General features: G+C 38.2%; 1 non-coding gene across 1 annotated transcript; it reads left to right on the top strand.

Annotated features, from left to right (window-relative positions):
- Positions 1 to 1,443: 1,443 nt before the first annotated feature.
- LOC148185015 (U6 spliceosomal RNA) lies at positions 1,444 to 1,549 on the top strand. Its single transcript, XR_015774584.1, has one exon. It is a non-coding gene; the product is annotated as a U6 spliceosomal RNA (small nuclear RNA).
- Positions 1,550 to 23,611: the final 22,062 nt, after the last annotated feature.

Genomic DNA, 23,611 nt, shown 5'->3' with positions numbered 1-23,611 from the left:
AAAAAAAATAGAAAGCTGGACAAAGTCAGCACTCTATCAGGAGGGAATTATGTGTTGAAAATAAAGCTATATCGTTCAACATAGTTTCAGAGAAAGTAGTTCTTGTCAAATTATCTCCTTTAGGGTTTTCTTTTATAAGATTATAGGTCTGGTTGACAAAGGTAGCTGCGTAACAGTCTAATCAAATTTCACTGATGCATTTGACATACTACACATGACATTTTGTTTTAAAATCCTGCATTATATGTAATTAATAGAGCATAGATTAAATTATTTAAAAGCCACTTGACTGATAGCACTCAAAATGTGTGCATTAATGGAAAGGCATAAATTATCTGGGCCATTACTAATAAGACACTGCAAGATCTTGGTCCTAAGCCATTTTAACCCTTATTTGAAAATAATCTGAATTCTGGGCACAGTATGTAGGGGCAAAACGTTGATGCTGTGAAAAGCAATCAGGAGTCAGCTGTTAGAATGCACTGAATCTCCTGGATAGGTGGCCTGAATTCAGCAGAAGTTTGAACTCATTGAAATACTGTGAACAGGGAGCAAAAGCATGTTGCAGAGTGGAGCTGCCAGCCCTTGCCCCCAGGGAAAAGAGCCTGCCCATCTTTAGAAGCATGAAAAACTCATCCGAAATGGATGCAGAGGAGAAATCTAATCTTTGACATTAGGCAAATTTTTTATGGGGAGTCAAGGTGTTGTCAGAGTAAGCCCTGGAGAAGTGAGTGAAGAGGAGTAGAGCTGAGGAGATTATTTGTATCCTGTAGGGAGGTTTGAGGGGCTAGAGCAGCTGTGGGGAGAGGAAGTTAGAGAGGGGGCAGTGAGATGGGAAGCGGGCACTCCTGAAATGTGGCTCCTGGTGTTGGCCCACTCCTTTTCATGACCCTCAAGCCCATTTCCCATCCTGTAAGTGTCTGACCATGGCTTCTCGCATCCAGCACCCTTCCCATGGCCACACAGCTCCTCACCCTGCAGCAGCTGGAACAGACTAGAAGGCTGACAGCCACCACTGGACCATCAGCTTTCTCTTCTCTAAGGACCCCATAGAGGAAACAAATAAATTAGGTTCTGTGGGTAGATATTAAAAGGTACTAATGGTCCTTTCTGGCTTCAGAATCCATGAATCATCCCTTACTGCCTGGGTGGGCTTCCCTCCTTGGTTAAAGGTCTACCAGGGAAAAATAGAGCTGATTTTTAATCTCTTAGCAAACCTCAAATGGCCTTGTAGGTCTGAAAATCTCAGTCTGCTTAATTTTGTGTTTCTTTCCCTGTTCAAATGGTATTTGGTGTTTCCCAGAGAAAAGGACTGGAATCAGGAAAAGAACATAAGAGCATGTTGCAAACGTGCATGCAGCAATCATTTTTTTATAGCTATTTACAATGGCCAGTATCTCTGTGCTTAAGCTCCCCACAACATTGAAAGTAATAGTATCACATATTTCACTTTGGTGGTACATACACAAAAATTGGAACAATACAGAGAAGATTAGCATGGCTCCTTGGCAAGGATGACATGCAGATACATGAAAAGTTGCAAAATTCTTTTTGAGCCAACAATATGCACAGCAGGACTAGAAAAGTGATTGTCCTTCTGTACTGGGCAGTGATGAGGCCACACCTTGAGTCCTGTGTCCAGTTTTGGGCCAGTCACCATAAGAAGGACATTGAGAAGTTGGAACAAGACCAGAAAGGGCAACAGAGCTGGTGAAGGGTCTTTAGCAGAAGTCCAATGAGGATTGGCTGAGGGAGCTGGGAGTGTTTGGCCTGGAGAAAAGGAGGCTCAGGGGAGACCTTATCACTCTCCACAACCCCTGAAAGGAGGCTGTTGCCAGGTGGGGATCAGTTTTTCTTCCAGGCAGCCACTGAAAGGACAAAAGGACATGGCCTCAAGCTGCACCAGAGAAGTTTCAGGCTGGACATCAGGAAGAATGTCCTCATTGCACGGGTTTGTCCTTCAGTGCAAGCACCCTGAGGTGGTGGTGTCACCACCCCTGGAAGTGGTCACGGAAAGGCTTGATGTGGCACTAAGTGCTGTGGTGTGATTGACAAGGTGGTGATGGGTCAAAGGTGGGATTGATGACCTTGGAGGTCTTTTCCAACCTTAATGATTCTATGATTTTATGTTCTACTTAGTTTATGATTCTATATATCAGAAAGAATTTCAGGTTAGTATATTCTTTTTAAACATTAAAGTATTTCTCCAACAGCTTACACTGAAAACACCCACCCCAAAAGCCTTTACTGGAGTTTAATTTAGTGCATAGATCAATTAGTTAATTGCTCCATGCTAAAACAAATCCTCAGCACTGTAGTTTTCAAAATCTGAACTTTACATATTTTTATTAAGAACCAGTACCATTATAATTGGCCAAATTAAGCCAAAATCCTTTGTGCAAGGGGGCATAATGTTTGGATTTAAAAAAATCCATGTGAGACTTGGATTTGTTGGTTGTAACCCAATACTAATTGAAATTAGACAAAATCCAACAGACCTTTGATAATTACATCAAAAGTTTGCATTCATTTGATGTGGATTGTCTATATTTCATTGTTACTCTTTTAAAAGATTATTTATGTACAAAGAGTTAGAAAAGAGTATTAATATTTAAAAAGTGTAACTATAAGGGCAAACACTGATTCAGCATATGATTTAATTTAATAAATGTTTGCTTTATTCTGCTCAAAACCATGACTTGTGACATTATTTTTTGCATAAAGAGTGATCTACAAAGATTCTTAGTAAAATATGCTTCTAGTGGAACAAGAAGTTTAGCTTGTTTACTAGGGACTGGATTCAACAGCATTTGCTTAACAAGCTGGGCATTAAGGAACCACATCAGTCATATTTTCATTCCAAATTTGCCACTGGTTTACTGAGCAAAGTTCCTCAGAGGAAAAAATCTGATTTCATAAAAGATCACACACACCAGCCCTAAAAATCTGAGATGCTGTACTGAAAGTTGTCTGGAAATTCGGCATATTTTATGCAACTAACAGCACTTCCCTCACAGCTGAGTACATGGAAGGCACAGCAGTATTATAAGAGGGAGAGATTACCAAAGACGGCTAGACATGGAGAAAGTATGACCTCAGTTAAACACTCTGGTATTTACTTTTCCTTTCTAGAGAGAGATATATGGTACTTCATGATTTCAGTATGCAAAGCAGCAAGGTTTCTGAGCAGTTCAGCAAAAATCCTCAGTTGACTGCAGGCTGGGAAAAATAAAAAAGAAAGCATCTGAATGAAAATCATCTTTGAGAGAAAAATAGGAAGCAGAGTGCAGCTACTTTTCATTCTATCATGCAGATGGTGTTTATTGCACTTTAAAGCTACCCACACTAAAAAAAAAACAACTCAACAAAACTAACCCCCAGACCACTCCAATATTATAAGGTTCCAATTATTTAGGAAGCATTTAAATAGCAGTTGGCTGTGTACACAACTGAGAAACTTTGTCTCAAACATTCTTATTCTTCTACCCTGCTCTCATGAGACCCACCTGGAGTACCTGGGCTCCCACAAAGGAAGGACATGGGCTTGTTGGAGCAAGTCCAGAGGAGGCCACAAAGACAATCACAGGGCTGGAGCTCGGCCTATGATGGTGGGATGTGAGATTTGGGGTTGCTCAGCCTGGATAAGAGAGGGCTCTAGGGAGACCTTGCAGCAGATTTCCAACACCTAAAGGGGCTACAGGAGAGCTGGAGAGGGGCTTTTGACGAGGATGTGTAGTGACAAGGGGGGAAGGATGGCTTTAAACTTAATGAGTGTTGGTTTAGATTGGACATAAAGAAGAAATCTCTGCAAGGGTGGTGAGACACTGGACAAGGTTACCCAGAGAAGGTTTGAATGCCTCATGCCTGGAAGTGTTCAGACCCCAGGATGGGGCTCTGAGCAACCTGTCCTAGTGAAATGTGTCCCTGCCCATGGTGGGAACTAAATGATCCTTAAAGTCCCTTCCAACACAAACCATTCTATGATTTCATTATATATAGATAACAATGGATTTTTTACATAATTTTGGGCTCAGGGCTCCAGTTTTTCTTTCTTGCATATTTAAATCTCTTCCTATATTCAATTATTTTATTTATTTTTAATGGTACTAATTTAATATTATTCCACAGATGTGAAGTAGTGTATGATTTTTGCTGGTCTTCTTTAAGGTCTAATGATGCCATTGAGAGACATTGACTGAAAGACACACTGGCACCTTGTTTTTGCATAAGAAATTATCATTAAAAATTCTTAGTTTAATTAGGTAATACATTTAGCTTGCTGCCTGATCATTTATCATTTGTAACAGCTCAGTTCAACTTATGGCTCCCATCAGTTCTGCTTGCGGTTATGTGTGTTAAACCCACACACAAAAGGAGTATCTCAGGAGTATCCTGTGAGTTAGGCAGTAAGAAATGCAAAATTGCTGACTGACCATCCTTGCAAAATATGATATATTCAGCCAAGCAACACCAAAAAGCTCTGTGTGTTTTCTGCTTTGCAAACTCTTGTCCATCCAAGCTAGCCCAGATGCAAGAACCAGTCTGGCTGTAGAAACTTCAGGTAGCTCTGAGCTTTACTTTGAAGAATGAATCCCCTTGTGCTGCTGCAGAATTGCTCCTGGTGCCTGAACTGCTCAGGTATCTCTGCAGTATACACTTACCCACAGTAAACATACCCACAGTGTCAAAGACTGCAGTAGAACCTGTCTTGGTTTTACTTGGGCAACCATTGATTTGTTTTTGATCCCACAGTGTTTTTGTTTTGATCACACACCTTGAACTTCTGCAATGAATAGGGGAAGAGGTCTATAAAAAGTTGTTTATAGCACAGCTCCATTCAATATACCATCCTGTCTGAGTCTCAGGCTCAGGCCTTGTTATGAGTGAGGTTAAGGGCACTGGTGAGGGAAAAAATTATTGAATGTATACAGGTAATTAGAGCCTGCATCATTGCTTACACAAAGGGCTGGTGGAGGCAATGCAGGCTAATGTTCTTTTAATGTGCTACCTTCAAATGTAGTGCCTTGGAGGGTTATGTGTGTCTATATAAATAAAGCAAAAGCCAGAAATGCCAAAGGATAAATGGACAATACTGAACTCCTTAAGATGGCAAAGCAGCGTAGTTTGTTTTCATGATGTGTGATCCCCAGGAGCCACAGCAGATTTCATCAGGGGAAACCTACCAGAGAAGTCCTCCTGGCTGCAGATTACAAGATATCTAAGGAGCTCTCTAGAAGTAGAGAAGGGTTATTAAAAAAGAGATTACTTCCAGGCTGTGACAAACTTCTTGGCACAAGCTAAAGGTGACTTTTCAGATGTTTACAACTTGTTTGATAAGATTTTCAGCAGGATATCACCTCTTCAACACTGAGGCTAAGCTTTGCTCAACCTTCAGGTTTTTGAGACAGACTTTGAATGTGCCAAAACTTAAAAAAGCAGCTGGTAGTTTACCCTTTAATAATCAGCGTAACAATATAACCTGTTAATCATACTTCCAAGGATGGCTAAGGTTTCCAGGAAAAATCTTCATGTGCATACCAGATATCTGAAATTAATAACTCTACCTTAAAAGCTACAAAGCTGGGTGGAAGCAAGTACCTCATAATTAGAATGGTTTTGGTCCAACACAGGAAAATAATCTTATTGGAAAGTCAGTTCAGTGAAACTGTATTTTTTCTTAGTATAAATCAACAATTATGATGACAATCTACTCAGGAAAATGTCAGATCTCAGGATAGAACTAATCAGTATATCTCTTTGAAAGAAAGAGAAAAATTTAATTCCCTCTTCTTCAAGTGAGCCATAGATATACAAGTCTGACATTTTCTCTGGGTAAAGTTTTGTGTAGAGGGGTTTGTAATTATGTTTTTAAATCTAAATTTCACTTCAATGTGTAAAGGAATATTTAAAGGGCAATTTTAAATAATCAGGAAGATCAGTGCCTAGCCTCCTGAACTGGAAAGCATTTAAAAAGTAATTACTGACAATTCTGCTCATGCAAGTTCATGTAACTCACTTGTTTATTGCTACACAAAAGAGAATGAATGAACAACATAGGTGGAAAATTCAATTCACAATAAAATAAAAATGAGGGAAGGTATTAATGTTTCCCTCAACTATGTATATTTATCTTGGACATTAGTGTGCTTTCCATTTGTGCATGATAAAAATATCAGCATTAGAATTCTAAGGGTTAATGTTAACATGGCTTCCCTTTTTACATGCACAAATAATGGAACAGTTTTGCAGACTATATTATTTGATAACAAACATACGTTTAACTATCAGATTAACAGGTACATTAATGTATGTAGATGTTGACATATCCACATTTGCACCCATAATTACTTGCAGATGTGGACTATGGGCATGAAAATGGTCATATTTTAGATATTACTTTTCAAGTCTACAGCATATTTTTATTCCATAGTGATTCTGGCATGAGATTTTAAAAAATATTCAGATTCTAGTTAGGTTTGTGCCCCTAAATCAGGCAGGTGTTTTTTGAAATTTCACCTTGAAAGCACACTTGGATTTGTCACTTTTCAAATGTACACAATAATTCCATCTGCCTTTTCAAATTAACACATCTCAGCCTTTGACTTTTTTATCTACAGGAAGGTTATTATGAGATGTTTCTTCCTGCACTTAAAGGTTTTTCTCTATTACTTTGCCCCCCTTGGAGCTCTTCAACTCCTCTCTCTAATCACCGAGGGTTCTTCATGGTGCTCTGCTTACATGCAAAGCAAGAACAAGCAAACAAAAGCTGTTTGGGTACATCATCATATTTCTTACAAATTGGTCAGAAATAGTTTATTTCACTACACTATGAAACCCAGAAATCAGGAGAGGAGCAGGAAGGTAAAAATCTGCCGAATTCTGTCCTGTAAATTTGGATCGAAGAGAAGGTCCGTGGTAGAGAAGAAAACGGAGTAATAATGGTGACAGCGCTTGCAACTGCTGCAATGCTTTCACAATGGTACTGAACCATACTAAACACCCAGACAATGGTGATTTCATGGCCTCATGGAATGGCAGAGACATTCTGCAGTTAGAAAAGAATCTGCTGCATAAAATGGTAGTCCATTGTGTTTTGAACAGTTCTCTGACTCTTAGAGAGTCATTATAATAATTTCTGACTAAGAGTTGAGGTGCCCAAAAGCCTCCATCATGCCTCTGAAAACGGGCTAGCTTTCACTCTGGTGTTCCCTTTACCAGAAGCATCATCAGAATCTCTCAGTGCTAAAGCATTTTGGTTTTAACTTTCAGCTTTTCATGCCTCTCTTCTTTCTATTTGTTGTACTGAATGGGGCATAAAGAATGTCAACTGCCACCTGTGCAAAGGAGAAAAGTAACTGTGTGAGGCTATTTCCAGGGTCTGTTTGGCTTTAGACCATTGTCTTAGACCACTGTCTTTCCAAAAAGGTTTCCTTCTTCAATTCTGACCCTAATCAAAGTATAGCAGCATGGAAATTCATCTGCTATTGAGGATGTTATCCTAACTTTGATTGACATGTAAAAACCAGAGACAAAGTCCTTGATGTGTCTCTTCTGCAGCACTCCTAGGACCTTGTCAGTCTGAAGAATAAAAGAAAGTCTTATGATCTGAGGCTGTGTTTTTCCAAATAAACATTGGCATTACCCCAGAGTTCCTCATATTCACTTTTAGTGAAAATTGCCCCTAACTTTACACTATACTACAAAAGGAGATTAGGCTGTCAGCCATTTCCATGCAGTGATGACAGGAAGGAAGGATATCAATAATGACATCAGTGTCCTTCAAATCTAACTCCTGTGGCACCTTTAGGAAAACAATTTTCTGAGTTAGTGGCCCATGTGGCTCTGACACATTCTATCGTTTGGTGGCTGATTAGGTGCAGGTCAAACCCATTTAGGTTTGTTGTCATAAGGTAGGCAGAAGGGATGAGAGGATAAAGGACAAAAATTATGGTAGATAGTCTGAGACATTTAGGAGTTATCATTCAATATTGGTTTCTTTCATCTGGCATCTGAGGCTTTACAGCTGTACATGGAACTTGCCTTATCCAATGGCCACAGGCAGCCACTGCCAGCTTTGCCAAGAGGCTCCTGCGATGTCTGATGATGCTTCTGGTAAAGGGAACACCAGAGTGAAAGCTAGCCTGTTTTCAGAGGCATGATGGAGGCTTTTGGGCACCTCAACTCTTAGTCAGAAATTATTATAATGACTCTCTAAGAGTCAGAGAACTGTTCAAAACACAATGGACTACCATTTTATGCAGCAGATTCTTTTCTAACTGCAGAATGTCTCTGCCATTCCATGAGGCCATGAAATCACCATTGTCTGGGTGTTTAGTATGGTTCAGTACCATTGTGAAAGCATTGCAGCAGTTGCAAGCAGTGTCACCATTATTACTCTGTTTTCTTTACCATGAGAATAACAGCAAGAGAAAACAAAGTGCAAATGTTAGATGTTAGTCATATTGCTCACCACACTATTGAAGATGTTGAGATATTATGGTGATAAGTGTAGTAAAAGAATTCATCTACAGAAAGGTTGGACTTGTCTGTGGAATTTTGGTGTTTCTACATTCAACCTTCTCAACATGCAATGCACTTGCACCTTCCACCATTGCAATTAGTTATTTCATTAGTATGTTATGAGACTAACAAATGCTTCTACATTCTTTTGTGTTCCTCAGAGAGGGAGGATTTTGAGCTACACCCATTAGTGATGAAACCAAGTGTTGTAGAGATAAAAATATCACAGAACAGCAATTCCAAATGGAACATAGATACTGAAGGATACTCAGTCTTTAAAACAAGAAAGAAAAAAGAAATTTGGAGTGTTAACTTGCAGTGTGGAAGCTAAAGATATAAAAGAGTACAGTAATGTAATAACTTGTTTGGGTCAGGACCATTTTGTGAAAGGATAGCAAAATAAATCTTCTAAAAGGAGAAAATAATGTAGAACCAGAGCCTAGATTAAATACTTTTTATTAGGCTCATTACATGGGTTATGGTTTTGAAAACAGAAAAAGAACATAAATCAAGCAAATAGAAATTGATCCCATTTAAGATAAAGTGATAAAAAAACCCAGATTTTCAACTAAACATTTACAATTCAAAAGGACAATTTTTGATGAACTAATGGAAATGTTTAGTAAAGCCCATTAAAACTAGAATTCCAAGGGATCTGACCATGGAAGAAATCTGGAATTTCAAAATCAAAATTTTACAGAACATTTTACTTTAAACTAGAGCAAAATTTGAAAGAACTCTCCAGTGATCTGCAAATGAAAAATGAACTTTTAGACTGTCAAAATAGTTTCTGTTTTTAGCCTGGAAGAAGATATTGAACTATATGCTATTTCCTTTTTGAGCCATATAAATAAAGACTAAAATACACAAGGAAAGAAGCTGGGCAGCTTTGCAGACAAGGTAAAACAGAGATTAAAGATAATCTAGGTGTGGCCAAAAATGAAACAAATTTTGCCTCAGGTTTCAAAAAGGACAATTATGTTGATTTGGGAGGCAAAACAGAATGTTTCACGGCAGCTTTCATTTACACACCCTTGTTATCTCAACTGTGGTGCAAACAGAAGTCATGAGTCTTAATGCACTCAAGTCAGAGGGATTAGGGGGTCTCCCTTCCAGGATTTATGAGAACACACCTTTCAAATCAAACACCAGATACCGTGCCTACGGTTAAAACAGGAGAAAGTAATCAGGCATCTGTAAGCCTGTAGCTCAGTAGATTGCTTTAGGACATATTTTGAAGGAAAAAATATTTAAAGACAATTTAATAGGATGTAAAACAACAAGGATTTAATCAAATGTAGATCATCCTAGACAGAGTTTCTAGACAAAGGAAATGCACTGGATTTTATATATCAAGACTTCAGGAAATGGTGCCAACTATGAAACTTGCAACTTAAAATCAAAGAGAGGAGTGAAGAATCTGTTATGTCAAGTATGAAACTGTCAGGCAAATACTAGTAGAGGAACTGGAGATGAATTACTGGTAGAGTTTTTCAAGACTCAGTATTAAAACAGATGGTGATTAATAGTCTAGTGTCTGCTTTTCACTCAGGAAGCAAGAAAGCAAAATACCAATCTGCTTATACCTCTCAACTTGGCACTTTTATCAGCAGAGGATAACCAGGATATCATATGAAAGATCTGTGTATTCTTGAAGAGTGACAGGATAGCAGCTCATAACAGAAAGTTCTTCTCCAGTGTGAGAGCCTATCATCTGAAAAAGATGTGAAAGGACCTGAGCAGACTAGCTAATTGCAGAATTATATAAATCGCCAGTACAATGAAAAATCCCGCAGTCTATGGTTGTATTAGATTTATTTCTAGAAAAGCCTCGGCACAGTATGAGGTCTTGCAATACTTTCAAACTTCTCATTATACATGTTCAAGAATTATGAATTAAAACTTAACAAAAAAGAAGAGATACTGAAAGATCATGCTGGGGGGCATGTGCTGACTGAAAGAGCATGGCCAAGTTAAGAGAAATAAGACTGAAATATAGATATGTGTGCTTTACATCTGTGATATGCTTTACATCTGTGAATTCAGGTTGGTTAAACATCACTAAGTATGAGTTTCTTAAGGATACTGATTTTTATGAAAGTGGCAATAAACTGACTAAGAATGCATTTCACCTAGAATTTACCAGAACATTTCTAGTGACAGAGAAAACAATGGTACTTTGTGTTTTAAGCTAGAACTTCAGCATTCTAATGCAGTATATTCTTTGACCAATTATTTTAGTGACTGGATTACATAATTCTTGTTACTTCTTTATTCTTAAATGAGAATAAACAAAAATGAGGCAGAGAGGGAGAGAGAGAGAGAGAGAGAGAGAGAAAGAGAGCAAGAAGGGGAGAGAAAGAGCAAGAAAGAGAGAGAAAGAGAAGACAAGAAAGCAAGCAAGCAAGACCTAAATCAACCAAGCAAGGTCACTCACATGTCAAAATATTCCTCACCAGTTTCTTAGTCCAGCCTCCTCCCCAAACCATCTGACATTTTCACTCATCCTACACCACACATCCCTCTAGTTTTATTTTTCCCAGAGCTAATTAATAACACCTCCTCATCACTGTCCTGCAGTGTCTGTGCAACTCCTATGTGCCCTCACATTTTGTAGGTGGGTCAAGGACTCTCTAGATTTATTTAATCTGTCAGAAAGCAAGATTATGACTGATATTTAGGTCAAATCTTATATCGCATTAGTATAACTTGCTGACATAATGTTGCATTACAGTCAGGCTTCTGCATATGACTTTTTGTCAGAGTTGCAGCTTGCAATTTTAAAAGGCAATAGCCTGGAAACTATGGTGGAATGGAAAATATTAACTTTATCTTCCTTGAAATTCACGTCAATAGACTTTGCCATGTCTGAAATATATGTCTTATATGCCATGGATTAAACAGACCATTCAAAAATTTCAGTATTTTCTGTTCTCATTTTCCTGTTCAGTCTTATTTCTGTACTGTACCTGAAACTTTACTTCTGTCATTTTCTAGTCCTACAAATGCAAAGAAATTGTAGAAGTTAGTAAATGTAATTATCATTAAAAAATTTGTGGTATTTCCTTAAAAAGCACTCTTAATAGTGAAAACTTTGTATATACACCTAGCCCCCTAACCCAAGCCAAAATTAAAACAAAAAGAAAGACCCAAAACAACAAAAAGGGGACAGTTTTCGCAAATTGAAATTGTTAATTTACTCTATGTTGAATAATTCTATTTTTTTTTTCTGTGTTATACTTCAAAGAAGTTATAGTGCTCTAACTAGAAATAAAAATTAAGTCAATGATATTACGTGTACATGATCAATTGTCATCTGTTTTGGAGCAGTACCTTCTTTTTTAGATAATTTTTGTTGTTATTTACTAGTTTCTGTCTGAAGAAAGCTGAACTCAGAGTATCAGATTGGAAAAATCCCAGTGGCCATTGAGAAAGAGAAAATTCCAGTGACAAACTAAACCTGACTGGAGAAGTAATAAGTGAGGAGTGGTGTGGCAGTGAGGTCCATCAGTGACAGAAATTGCAGGAGGCAGGCATAAACAGCTGCCCTGGCCACCTTGCTCGGCAGTCTGAGGAAACCATTATGTTCTGGCCAAAGAGAGAGCAGTGTGGGTAGGGGAAGAAATCCCAGTATGAGAAATGATGTGGAGAGAGAGTCAGTGAAGCTGAGGGTAAAAAATTCAGGGTTTGTTGTGTCACCTGTCATTAACAGCTGAAATTCTCACTGAATGCAGTGGTAGAGATAACTGGCTGGCCCTTCAGAAGTGGAGGCTATCTTCCTCAGAAGTAGGAAGGAACTGAGAAATAATTTTTTGTCTTCTTATCACCAATGTTGTCCATTTCCTTTTTGCTCTATAGGATTTAAATTTTTCCAATTCTGTTTCTGTCCCTTCTCGTTTAAGTTGCCCCTCTTCTAACTACAAGGACAAGTGAAAAAGAATCACTGAAACAAGACAACTGAGCAAATTGAATGATTTGACAGTCTGGAAATTATTAAAGAAGTTCTTTCTGATATAGCTCAAAATGCAGCTATAAAATCTGGTGTCGTCAGATGCGATTTTTTGACTTTTTAACAACATTGCTTGCAGTTGCCCTCAAGTTTTTGTGCTTAGCAAAACTACCTCCAGTCGCTGAGTAAAACTAATGATTTATCTATCCATGACCTTACCAGCAATATTTAACCCCTTTTGCAAAGTGATCTGGGCTGCACAAAAGCTGTATGGATGTGGAAATGAAAACACCAAGTCTGGATGTCTATTTGTGGTCTAAATTCAGATGCATAGAAATTCTTCAGGGTCACAACTGGTGAGCATGCATCTTTCATCAGCTGGAGGATGGGCATGGAGCATTCTAAAGGATTACTACTTTTCTGTGCTCTTTTGAAAGCACAATTACTGTACGTGTGAATCAGTAATCCAGTGGTGTGTTATAGGCAATCAGTTTTCTGATATTTATTCATTTCCTCCATCCCCTGTCTAAGCAGCTTAGGGAATTTCAGGGGGAAAAAATGAGGAAACGATGAAAAATGCACAGTTAAACATTCAGTCATGAAACACTGAAGTAAGGGTTTAAGCAACCTAAATAAAACTAATATGTATTCTTGGCATATGGATCAAGTCCAAACCTGAGACAACATTTTTCATTTCACCATACAACAGTACAAATCTAGCTTCATGGAACAATATCTGTAAGAAATAACTGCTGTTTAAAATTTCTCAGAATTATCCTTTCTTAAAAAAAAAAAAAGTCTAATATGTAAATATAATAGAGAATGTTGTTTATATGAAGTCTCTATCAAAATAAAGCCTTTAAAAACAAATATCATGCTAGGAAAAATTTGCAGGCATTAAGAAGCTTGCTATGTAGTGACAAAATACTCATTTCCACTCCATTTCCAAGAAGAGGGAGTTTGGTTTACCAAACTATCTAGGTCTACATCCTTGCCACCAAAAATATTACAGGAAGCCAAAGACGCTGGCATTTTTCTGTCCAGACCTGGGTGGGTATGATGATGGTAGAAGATTCACAAGAAATTATTTGCCAACCTGTTGTTGCCCTCACATCAGCCTTCATAGTCAGCCCATACATCAGAGGAAAGGCAGAGGAAATGGTTGCTCTGCCTAGCGTGGGTTGCTGTGAAATAGCTCAGCGAGGTGTCCAAACCAGACCTGTGAACTGAGATGGCCTAATGTGCCCCTTGAGGCCATGGATCATTTCTGCTGCATAAAGGCCTCCACTGCTACACCTCTTTCAGCTTTGCAATCTGAGTCTAGGAGTAAACTAAATCACAGGAAAATAATTCAGGCATTGATGTATGCAGCTTGCTCATGGGCTAAGGAGCAGCAAGGACACTACCCTGTTCTCTTTAAATTTCCTTTAAATCACCCCAATTCTTTCAAGAAAAGAACAACATTCAGCTAATATAATTTAAATGGTTTGTATTTTCTGTTGAATAACACACAGAAACATGTATAAATATACATATCTATGCAAATTCAGAGAAAAGCTGACACATCCTTTTACCTTTGTGAGAGAATCATTAAGTTTTATGTGCAGACACCTCTATTTTAAACAATGAAGCAAGCATCAGAACTACTTGGCTTTTCCAAAATCTTGCCTCAGCCCTCAGCTTCCAAATAAAATATTAATTGCTGATGTTTTTATTACAGAACCACTTCATTAATCCCAGATACTACCCCCTTATATGAATGCATTATAACTCAGTTCTGGGATTCATTAATTGACCTAGCTAATTTGATCCCTAAAAGCCCATAATTAGTAATGTGTAAAATAGGATAAAAACTTTGTTTCAAGCAGATATTACCTGAACAGTGAGTGTATAAACCTTCAGTAAGCCTTGTTCCTGGGATTTTTCCTTTTATATTTAAAAGGCCTTAGAAAGTTTGCACTAAAAAGGAGACCAGGAGAGTAAAATGTGTGAAAACCAAGGAGAGCAGATAACTTCTTATACCAAGTTATTTTCATTTGTCCATGTGACCTAGTCTAATTCAAAACCTCCACTGGTATCTGTCAGAAAAGCATGTGTAACAAAACAGGCTGCAATCATGGAGAGAAAAAAAAAAAAAGAAGGAAGTTCCTGGAAATGAACAAAAAAGGCCTGAATTCAGCTCTTTTTGGATCCCAAATTGTACTTTAAAGTGTCATGTATGCCAGGTGGGGTACCTCTTAAGGGGAAAAGGTCTTCCACCCTGGAAGAGGGCAAGGATCCTTAGTGTATGCAGCACCCAGAAGAGAAAGACGCTTGAGAAGGTGAATATCTGAATATGTATGTGTTTTAATAAAGCATTTCTTTTTGAAGGTTTTTGCAACATTCGCACAGATTGAGTTTTAGGGAGGAAGTGACTCTGCCTGGCCTGCTGTACTGTCAGAGGAAATAAGTGAAACTAAAATGAAGTGATAATATACTGTAGGAAATTTAAGAGAAAGAAAGGCAGAGGAAAAATGGCAATCTGGGACCATACAGCTGATCCCCAAAATAGACACAATGACCAGTGCCAAACTAGCTGCCAAAAACAGTAGATTGTAAAATTACCTAATACCTATGTCATGTTTACTTTATATTTACATTGGGGAATGGGCTCCCCAACAGACACAATACTTGACAGTATTTTTATTCACTGTCACTATCATTATCCACCATCTGCTCTGCCAAATTTCCTTTCTGCTCTTTTTTGTGCATTCATCAGCACAGTAGTAAGTAACTACCTTAATGACTGCAGCATATTGCTTCTGGATTAGCAGCAGATATTGTACTACTCCTGACTTATGGACAGAGCTGTAAGTAGGAGACCTGGCAGGGGGTTCCATTTAAAATCCTTTCCCCTTTGCAAAAAGAAACAGAGTACCTAAGAATTTTTTGTCCCAACTCACTAGCAGGGATGTGATCTATGGTTTGGCTTAAAAAAAAAAAATGTACCTCCTTCTGTGAAATTCAGTGAAATACCCGCCAGCTCCACAGAGATGGCTGAATTCTGACAAGATGTCTTAGTGTGATGGGTAGTCTGAAATACTGGCAGAGAGCTCTGCTTACTTTGCTCAAAACCACAGATAGAAAATAACCACAGCTTTGAGAAAAGGGCAGCTTTTGAAAAGGACACGTGTTTGCTGACTGAACCTTGTGGGTTAATATGGTGACCCTCAAGCACAAGAAGGCCTTTTTGTTTTTGTAGTCTGTGGGTAGGTGTAGCAGCGGGTAATCCAATCCTGGCACATCTTTACTTATTCTTTGCTTTGAGGCCATCTAAAGTGAGTTCTCCAAAACTTATCTCAGTGTTCTTTTTATGTGTGCTGAGCAGACTTTTTATTGTTGAGTTTAGTCAAAAAAATTAGGCAGGGGGGTTTTTTTTCCTTCTAAAAGACTAAAAAAACAAATTACCCTTTTTCAGGCATCCTTTACCAAGATAGGGGCAGGCAGGCAATGGGAAGAGAAATAGCTAAGTAAATGTGAAAAAAGAAAAAAAATAAAAAATAAAAATTACAAAGAATAGCCAGGGGAAATTTGGACTGGAAAGACTCCTTAAGAGTATCATGGTATAAGGAAATATAGAAAAACATATAGATGTATATACATTCAAAGTATATTATGGAAAGTTTCCGATTAAAACACATTCAAAAATAGTTACTTCTGATTCACAAAGAGAGGAAAAATGAAGTGATCTTAAGCTTCAGGGATCCTAGGATGGAGCGCTGCCAGGCTGTTTGAATGCAGGCAGCTTCAATGCAGTCCAGACAGGCAATGGGCTAAAAGGCATAGGAGCCTCATTCTGATCCCACTAAATTCAATGGCAAATTTGGACTTTGAAACAGGCATGGAGTGAACAATTGTACGTAACAGTCAGGGACAGCAGAAGTTAACAGGGGTGTGAGAGCTTTGTTAGTATGCTTGTGCCTGGAGCTGTCAGTGAGATCTGCACTCCTCTTGGCTAACTGTCCCTGGGGTTGATTCCACCAACCTGTGGAAATGAATCTAAAGTAAAAGGAAGACCAGAACCCAAAGCTTGGAATTATCAGCGTGCAAATAAACTGGTGCCATACTGAGACTTTCTTAGGCCTTTCACAGCCCAGAGCTATGACCTGACTGCATCAGTACTTGTTTGGAAAGATAAACCAGAAGGCACTTAACTCTTCTGTAGTTGTGCTAATATACACTAATACCACTAATACCACTGTGTATTTCTTGATTTTAACTGCAGAATAATTCCAAACTCATGCCAATCTACTCAGCAAGCCTATGGCTTGGCTGAAAGAGTTTCTCAAGTTTTAAAATGTGCAATTGTTTCAAACATGTGAGAAGGTCACTAGTACCAGCCTCTGAGGGCTTCAGAGTTTTCTGGACAGTCTCCTTCAGGTATGCCTTTTCTGATTAAGTCATGTATTATGAAATGTAAAAGCAAAAACTGATAGACAATTGTTATCTAAATATTACTCTTCTTTATACAGCAGCTTTTGAGGAGCATTCAAAGCTGGGTGTTTTCTCTCATTACCAGTGATAGGAAGTTGGACACAACTATTTTTTCTCCCTTGAAAGATGCTCTTTGCTATTTTTGGTGCAGATATATATATACACATATATATACATACATACATATATATACACACACACACAGACATATACTTACCATTTAATTGTCATGCAGTATGAAAGGAGCTGTGTTGTTACAAACTATAAAATATGGTCATTGGCTAAACTTCCAAAATCAAGTACCCTTTTAATGTGTCTCAGGGTTCAAGATACCCAGCCCTGAGATTCCTTCTAGGGGATTTAATTTCATACTGAGGTGCATTACTAACTGAACAACTGCAAGCGGAGAAAACTATAGATTACATGGGATAAGACAGAGAATCTAGAGAAGTGAAATGCATACTCTGAGCTATAGCAGCAGGAGGTAAAGCTCATGCTGGTGTTGCAAATAGGTCTAAGTGGCACAGCTCAGAAGTATGTGGTGTCAGCTTGTGGAAATGCACTGGGAGGAGGCTCAAGGAGGAAGTCTTGCAAAAACCAGGTCCCTTGTTACTAAAAGCTTTGAAAACCAGCAGGGACTGCTTAAAATAAATCCTCTAGTTTATAGACAGCCAACATGAAGGGCTCAGGCAAGTGTAATATGAGCATGGCTGCTCAATCCTGTGAGTGAACATGATGCTGCATTCAGGACTAGATGTAGTTTTGATGTTTTTCTCAGAGCTAATAATGGAAGCAGCAATTCACTTTCTCCAGAGAGAGGAGTGGAAGGCATTTTAGCAGCCTGAATATATTTGTGCACAGAGCCAACAAAAATGGCAGGATAGATTTGGAAACTCTTCATGGAGCTGTTTTTATGTGCACAAAGCAGCAGCATTTAGATCCATATCATAAAGAAAAAACGAATGTTTTTTTGGAGCAGCTGACTGCAGAGAAGAGAGATGCTAGTATTCTTGTGGGTCCTATATCCTTGTAGATGTACAATGTCAGCTTCAGCTCTCTTAAACCAAACCTGCAAACCCAGAGACAGTCCTTCTTTTTAATGACTTTCTGAACTTCAGCAAGGTCATAAGCTTTTTGACAGCAGGAAATTGTTACCCAGGTATGTTTCTGAATTTTCCTAGTATTACTACTTATGTGCATAATTGGGAAAGGGCTTCCTTTTATACCTCTTGAAAAAGGAGAACATATTATAACTACCTTTGTTTCTTTTAGTACAACTGCAGAGAGACAGCTTTGCTAAGATATTTAGACATTTAGATCTTCTAACAGGGTCTGCAGAAATGCTACAGGTGTTAGACAGGTCCTTGTCCATTATTAATAACTCATCCTTCAAGTTGTTGTAAATATTACTCTACATCATGAGAACTGGGACTTCAGAAAGAGTAAAGTTGCACCCATATAGTCCCTTCATAGCAGATCCAAGTTTCTTCTTAAAACTAGAGTGTGCCTAGTTTTAAAATAAAATTTAAGAAAAGTATGCTGTAGGATAATGTCCGAATTCTCACTCAGCAGATGAGACTACTGGAGCTCAAGATGATCTGTCAATCCCCTCAGCTGGATAGGGGAAAGAAAATATAACAAAAACCTCAGGGGCCAAGATAAGGGCAGAGAGAGATCACTCAGTGGTTACCATGATGGGCAAACCAGGCTCAACTCAGGGAAACTTAATTAGGTTCAAATCCAATCAGGGTAAGATAATGGGAAATTATCTCCAAACTTAAAACACCTTCTCCCCCACTGCAGCTGTGTCCTCCTCAGTGGGAGGACTCCTCACTCATCCCCTGTCCCAATAGGGGTCCCTCCCATAGGAGACAGTCCTCCATGAACTCCAAAGTGAGTCCTTCCTATGGGATGCAGTTCTTCCTGAACTGCTCCCTGTTCCTCAGGGGGCAAACCTTTCAGGAACAGACGATGCCTTCATGGCTTCCAGAGCTCCTTCAAGCACATCTGCCTCCTTCAGGGCCCTCCATGGGCTGCAGATGGATCTCTGCTCCATTGTGCACTGCCAGGGGCTGCAGGGGCACAGCTGCCTCTCCATGTTCTGCACCACGGGCTGCAGGGATTCCCCTGCCTCAACACTTGGAGCACTTCCTCCTCTTCCTTCCTCACTGGCCTTGGTGTCTGCAGGGCTGTTGCTCTCACGTATTCTCACTCCAGTCTCTTCAGCTTTCATTGCCATGTCTTTTTCCCCTTCTTAAATATGCTGATACCGCAGTCACCAATGTGCTTGGCCTTGGCCAGCAATAAATCCATCTTGGAACTGCCTGGCATTGATTCTCTTGGACATGAGGGAAGAAGCCTCTAATAGCTTCTCACAGAAGCCACTACAGTTATCCCCCACTCCAAAACTTCGCCACACACCTTGTTTTGGTTTGGAAACTTATAGGATAGATGTGGTTATTCTAGGACTGGGATATACTGGGGTATACAACTAGCACAGTGAACAGATAGTACAGGACCCTTGAGTATGTTAAGGCAACTGTCTAGCTGACTAAATTCGTAGTACAGACTAATATTTCCCTTCCTACTCAGGCTATCACAGCATTTGCAGGTGGCTGCTTCTTTGGTACCTCAGACAAAGAGGCTGTGTGATATTCATGTGCAATGTTTTGCAATGAGAAAGTCTTTTTTACTTTGTCTTTTCTTTTTGTGACACTAGGATTTTGCCAGAATCACTTCCTTTCTCTCCTTTCCATCCCCTTGAGGTACAACTAGAGGAGGTGCATTTTTCCATGAGTTCCTAAATGAGAAACAAGAAAAGTGATCTGGAAAGGTTACACTGAGCATAGTGAGTTTTTCAATTTCTATTTATCCTGTGTGTGAGCACAGTAGGATGAAATGCTCTTTAGACCTTTAAGTGGGCTTGAATTGTACTCAACCAACTGGCACTCCTTGTTCACAAAGGCAATTGAAGTAAAACTGCTTCTATATCCACTAGGTTGAAAGGAATCATTCAAACACAGAATTACTCTAATTGAATTGTATGTACATGAGAAATCGTTTTCCTGCCATAAGGTTATCATAAAATAAACAGCAGAATCTGCATGAAGTACACATCTGACTCATGGCTCCATTCAGAGGGCATGCTCTCTGCACTTAGTTCCTCTCTTTTCCTCCTTACATGCTTCAGCATATGAAGAGAACAGAGACAAAACAGATCATGACAATATAGTATCTGCCCAGAAGGAATATATGCAAAGTATAGGATGGAAAGCTTTTGACATAATCTATAAACAATATATCCAAATATCTCCCAGCAACAAATTCAGAGAATCAGCAAACAAACATTCTAATAATAATAATAAAATAACAAGTGTGTTAATATAATTTCTATCTAAAATTTACATTAATCATGACTTTGGAGCTCATCAAGAGAGGAGGTGGTTGAAATTTATTTCATGAAAAATAGAAGCATATGTTTGATCTAAATACAAAGTCTAAATTTAAAATGCCTTGTTGGCTCCAGTCAGCAGAGGAAAGTAGCAGTTCTAGGCACAGTTCTTCTGCCTGTTTTTACTTTCATGTGATTTAACTGCTGAACTCCCATGCCCAGTTCTTGCCATTTAGCATATGGGGAATCTAGAAAACCAGCTCAAAAAACCCCTCTAGACTCCAGGCACTAAAGATCAGTATGATAAATTCTATTATGGAGATCCATGAGTCTCCCAAGGACACAGGGTTGATAATTATTCTCACCAATAATTCTCTTTGTAGAAGGCTTGAGGAACACTCAGATACATTTGCAACTTATTTTACCTGTAAAATGTAGAGAGGATTTTATTATGAATATAGATAATTATTATTATGAAGATAATATGGAGACTGACTATCAGGATTTTTGTGAAGCTATGCCTGATCATTTATGTAAGACAAAAATAGAATAGTAGAAAAATGTAGACATTTCAACCAATCATTTGGCCACATATTCTTAAGAAAAACTGAATCACCTTACTATATATCTGGTTTCATTCAAGAGAGGCAAGATATAATTTATCTCACAGAGCTATTACCATAAAAGTATGTGATTCAGACGATATCCTGTTCCATTTTTCACTAAGACAAAAAAGAACAAAATGTCAGTATTTCCTACATTATGCTTAACCGCTCTCAACAGCGCACAGGAAGGAGTTTGGAGAAAATTCTCAGCATTGAGGAGTAAAAGGGCGCAGCTAACCAAATACCTTAACTATGGAAACTGTATTATTTCAAAAGCATATTACCAATTTTATCAATACTTTTAGTCATTGTATGAAATCTTCAAAATAGTAAGCAACATCCAAAGAAATAAAATTATCTTTAATTTTTTTTTATTTCTTCATCAGAAAATTTCACAGCTCAACTCTAAAGAATCTAAAACCTAATCAATATTTTTACAAAAATTTCAGATACCAGCATAAATTTTGTGTAGATTTTCTGCAGAATGTGCAGCATTTTAGCATGCTATCAGTGCAAAAAAATATTTATGAGACAGATCTCTGCATTATTTGCCAGCAACTAATAAAAACCCAAACCAAAATAAGGAAAAAGGCAGTAGGATGCATGTAGAATGTGGAGCTATTGCTTCTTTCTTATCTGTAGTATTTTATAATTAATATACTCAATCTTTAGGGTTTATTAATCACTAATACTACTAGAAATTAATTGTCAAGTACTTTGCCCACAATAGTTTATCAAATATATGTAGGTTATGCTCCCAGCTGGAGAATTCAGCAATATCTTGAATCCTCTGCTCTCTTGGACTTTACTCAGTGATGCTCAAAACAATTTTGGTCAGATACTAAAGATCTATTTTATCACATTTGTATGTATTTGAAAATCATGTTTCCTAGATTAGGATTAGCATCGAAAGCCATCAAGACTATGTGTGTTTCTATTCAGAATTCCATATTGCTTTGCTAAAAGCTTATTTTCTAAAGAGCTGAGTAAGTTTATTTCTGAATCAGAACTTCTGCATATGTAGTTTAGGATTTCATTCCCTTTTTGCAGATTAATGCTTTTCCTTTGCTTCCATTAAAATTTCTGGAAAACTAAATTACAATTACAAATTGAATTGCCTTTTGCTTTTCTCATTGCTGCTTTTCACACAACCCATTTGTTCTCAGTTTATGCTGTCATGGGGGGAATATACTCTGCATGAGAAAAGTATTCTTGCTTAAGTGTAGTAACTCTTGACCTGTGCTTTACAGTTTGGCACTCTTTTTCTTCAGTACAGAAGAAGATAGCCAAAATATTTTATCACTGTCTTTATTAACAAGTTGTGGTACTGTGAAGTTTTTTTCTGTTTGTTTTATCCAAGCCTTCAAATTATATTTGATATTAATCCTATTGCAACTTTGAGCACTCCATTATTCTCACAGTGTGTAGAAAGCTACAAAGCATATAGCTCCAGCTATTGCTTTAGATATAGCTGTATTGCTTTATCTTTCTTACAAATAATTTGTAATTAATTATTTTTTTTTAACTAAGTCCATTATTTTTTTGTTAATAAGTTTCATAGGGATGAAAAAAAAGAAATGTTCAAATATTGAAGGTCAGAAGGACATTTCAGTCACCAGGTTTTCTGTTCCATCCCTAAATTCTACCTATATCAACAGCTTTGTGAGACAAGATTTATAGACACCAAAAATACATTTTTCAACAAGCCATCAGTTTGATTTGTGGAGCAGGAGCATGCCAGGTTGAAAAGTCTATTAAAAGTGCTGAGTCTCTGTTTTGTCCTTATTGACAACAATCTTGTGTGATTATACCTTCTGGTATTAAAGAAGAACTCGGAGGCCAATTTTTGCCAAGTGGCCTGGAAGCTTGGTGGAGCTACATTTTCCAAAAGAACTCAAGAGCTAAGGTTCCACTTAATTTTACTTCAGAGTAAACTTAGACTTGGGTAAAAGTAGCTACTAACTTTTCACTGCACCAAACATGAGTTTAGCAATTCCTTCAACTTATAAATAGGGACATATTAAAAGCCCAAATCTGTCAATGAGAACATAACTAAAAAGCATGGAGATGTAACAGTTCTTTGGGGCCTTTTCACAGCTCCAGCCTCACATATCCTAACACCCAGAATACTTCTAGAGCAGTGAACAGGGGTGGATTATTCTTGTCTTAATGTATCAGAACAAGGACTATGTGACCCAGTCACATGAAACACAGTAGCATACAGATGGATGCCACACTTGGGCTGCCACAACAGCACAGGTACAGCTTTGCAGTCAGTCATAAGTATGCCAAGACCTGAAAACTCATCACCTGCACTGATGCTGTAACAAAAATCTGGTCCCAAGCTGTTCAGTAGCCAGCAGTTTGTGCAGACCACACAGCAGCCTAATTTTTCAGGCATACCCAGCCTTGTATGCCTCAAAAGCATGACACAGAAGGCTTTTTCATTAGAAATAAGATATCTGTAGCTGCCTCTCAGCTGCACATAATTTCTAAGTGTGTTGTATTTTGAAGTATGACAGGATTCAGGTGACCACAGGGAAAGCCTTCCCAATAAATTACTCTGTATAGATAGTCTGGCAGCAGAGTAGAAGAAATAGAACAGCAGTACTGCAGAGGCACTTTACATGGTCTCATATATTGTGCATCTGGTATATAGAGTGTAATATTACT

This window comes from Pseudopodoces humilis, chromosome 1 (genome assembly GCF_049639895.1).
Source record: "Pseudopodoces humilis isolate 2021_Gansu_Grassland_sample_001 chromosome 1, ASM4963989v1, whole genome shotgun sequence".
Classification (NCBI taxonomy): Eukaryota; Metazoa; Chordata; class Aves; order Passeriformes; family Paridae; genus Pseudopodoces; species Pseudopodoces humilis.
The sequence above is the reverse complement of the archived record's forward strand: the minus strand, read 5'-3'. Positions and strand labels throughout refer to the sequence as shown.